We start from the raw sequence: 3,652 nt of genomic DNA on the forward strand, positions 1-3,652 counted from the left end.
TCGTGATCCGCCCGTCTCGGCCTCCCAAAGTGCTGGGATTACAGGCTTGAGCCACCGCGCCTGGCCGTATTATTTTTATTCTTAAAGAGAATAAAAATAATCCAGCTTTTGCCTGTTCAGTATGATGTTGGCTGAGGATTTGTCATAGATGCCTCGTATTGAGGTATGTTTCTTGAATGCCTGCTTTTTGAGAATATGTTAATGAGTCAGTATTCAATTTTCTTGAATGCTATTTCTGCATATACTGTGGTATAATTTTTTGCTTAAAATTACCTTCACATGGTGAGTTACAGTTATTAGCTTGCATATGATGAAATATTCTTGCATTCATAGAATAAAGCTCACGTGATTGTGGCAAAATAACTTTATTTCTTTATGAACTCAGCTTCCTAGTATTTCATTGAGGATTTTTGTTTCAACGTTCACCAGGAATATAGGCCTGTAGTTGTTTTTGTTGTTGTGCTGTCTTCACTACATTTGGTATCAAAATGATACTAATTTTACTTAGTAAGTTAGGGTGGAATCCCACCTTGGTGTTTTTTATGGAAAACAATCAATACCACTAGGACCAGCTCATCTTTGCATATGTGGTAAAATTTTCTGTGGATTCATATGATCCAGGACTTTTTGTGGTTGGTAGTTTTTTTTTCTAATTACTAATTTAATTTCATTATACATTTTATGCATTTTTGCTCTCTTCAAGACTTCTGTTTATTTCTGGTTCAATCTTAGAAGCGGTATGTATCCATAGGTTTATCTACTTTCTCTAAATTTTGTAGTTTCCATGCATAGAGATAGATGTTCACAGATAGAATTAGTTGTGATTTCACAACTCTATTTAAACAGATGCAGAATAAAAGTTTGAAAAAATTCAACATTCCCTCATAATAAATCTGAAAAAAAATAGATATAGGAGAAATGCACCTCAAGCTGATAAATACCATTTACAACAACAACAAAAAAATGCACAGTTAACTACATACTAAACCAAAAAAAGTTTAAGATTTTACTCTAAGAGCAAGAACAAGACAAGGATGCCCACTTTTTTAGTCTTACTAAACATAAGTGAGAAGAGAATAAGACCAAATGCATTCAAATTGGAAAAAGTAAGTTAAATTATCCCTGTTTAATAATCTTCTATTTCTATATGTAATCTTAAGTATAGAAAGGCCTAAGACATTACTGAAAACTATTATAATAAACAAATTCATTAAACTTTATAAAATACAAAAGCAATACCCCAAATTCAGTAGCATTTCTATACAGAATATGTCAAAATGAAATTTAAAAACAATTCCATCTACAAAAACTTTAGTAACTATACTTTGAAATACATTTAACCAAAAAGTTGAAAGACCTGTACAAAAAGTTGAAAGACCTGTACATTATAATCTAAAGAACAGTAAAGTAATAAACTAAATACATTTTATACAAATGTAAAGGTGACAGTTTCTTAGCGAAAGAACAGTATCTTCAATAAACGGTGTTAAGAAAACTTTACATCCACAAACACAGCAATAAAATGAGACCCTAATCTCACACCACATATAAAAATCAACTCAAAAACATTAGGTTCTTAAACACAAGGCTTGAAACTCTAAAATTTCTACCAAAAAAATACAGTGAAAGCACAATAACATTGGTGTGGGCAGTGAATTTATTTAACCTCAAAATCCCAGATAACCAAAGGAAAAATAGATTACTCTGATTACTTTTTTTTTTTTTTTTTTTTTTGAGATGGAGTCTCGATCTTTTGCCTATGCTGGAGTACAGTGGCATGATCTCGGCTCACTGCAACCTCCGCCTTCCAGGTTCAAGCGATTCTCCTGCCTCAGCCTCCCAAGTAGCTGGGATTACAAGCAAGCGCCACCACACCCAGCTAATTTCTGTATTTTTAGTAGACAGGGGTTTTCACCATGTTGATGAGGCTGGTCTTGAACTCCTGACCTCAGGCGATCCACCCATATCAGCCTCCCAAAGTGCTAGGATTACAGGTGTGAGCCACTGGGCTGGGCTCTCACATTACTTCTAATTAAAAGCTGCTGCACAGAATCTGATAGAATAGAATGAGACAACTAAAAAATGGGACAAAATATTTGCAAATCATACATGTGACAAGAGGTTAATATCAAAAAACATAAGAAACTCAACTATACAACAAAAAACAAATAACGACTAAAAATAAGCAAAAAGCTTAAATAATTTCAAGAAAAGACATATACATGGCCAAAAAATATAATAAAAAATGCTCAATGTCAATTATTAGAGAAAGGCATGCCCCTCCCAAAAAACTATGAGATATCAGCTCACTACTGATAGAATGATTTTTATTAAAAATAAAAGAAAGTCTTGTCATAGATGTGAAGAAAAAGGAATGCTTCCACACTGTTGGTTTTAATGTAAATGAGGACAGCCATTATGAAAAACAAAAGAGATCTCACAAAAAAGCATAAAATCAAAACTATTACATAATACAAGAATTTCAATATTGGACATATATCCACAACAAATAAAATCAGGATGAAGAAACATTTGCACTTCTATATCGTTTGCAGCACTCCTCACAATAGCCAAAATACAGTCAATAGTTTGACATCTAATGAGTAAATAAAGACAATATGGTATACTTATACAATACTATTCATCTTTTAAAAAAGAAAATTCTACTACTTTCAATAACATGGATTAACCTGGAGAACATTATATTAATTTAAATAAGCCAGGCACAGAATTAATAATATCTTATGATATCACTTACACATAAATTCTAAAAAACAATGTTATTGCTGTAGAGAATATAAAGGTGAATGCCAGATGCCAAGGTATTTAGAAGAAATGGAGTGTTGGAAAAAAATATATAAAATTATAGTTGAATAGGAGGAATAAGTTCAAAAGATTTGTTATACAGCACAGTGACTATAGTTCATTATAATGTATTTCTATTTTTGAAAACTGTTAAGACAATGCCATGTGACCTCTCAACAAAAATATTAACTATGTGAGGTAAAGCATTAATTACCTAGAATTAAGCACGTCACAATGTATACATACTTCAAAATATTGTTTTGCAGAATACGCATTTTATCTGTCAACTTGAAAATATATTTTTAGCTTGGCATGGTGACTCATGTCTATAATCCCAGTGCTTTGAGAGGCAAAGGTGGGCAGATCACGTGAGGTCAGGAGTTCAAAACCAGCCTGGCTAACATGGTGAAACCATGTCTCTACCAAAAATACAACAATTAGCCAGGAGTGGTGGTGCATGCCTGTAGTTTCGGCTACTCAGAAGGCTGAGACAGGAGAATCACTTAAACCCAGAGGGTGGAGGCTGCACTGCACTCCAGCCTGGAGTACGGAGCAAGACTGTCTCAAAAAAATAATAATAAATAAATAAATAAATAAATAAATATGTGTGTGTGTGTGTGTGTGTGTGTATATATATATATATAGATTAACTGTATGCAGTGGCTCACACCTGTAATCACAGCTACTCAAGAATTTGAGGCATGAGAATTGCCTGACACTGAAATGCAGAAGTTTTAGTGAGCTGAGACTGTGCCACTGCACTTCAACCTGGGTGACAGAGCAAGATTCTTGTCTAAAAATTATCTCTCTATATAAAATTATATGTATTATATATAATAATTATAAT

This window comes from Mandrillus leucophaeus, unplaced genomic scaffold (genome assembly GCF_000951045.1).
Source record: "Mandrillus leucophaeus isolate KB7577 unplaced genomic scaffold, Mleu.le_1.0 Scaffold755, whole genome shotgun sequence".
In the NCBI taxonomy this organism is placed as follows: Eukaryota; Metazoa; Chordata; class Mammalia; order Primates; family Cercopithecidae; genus Mandrillus; species Mandrillus leucophaeus.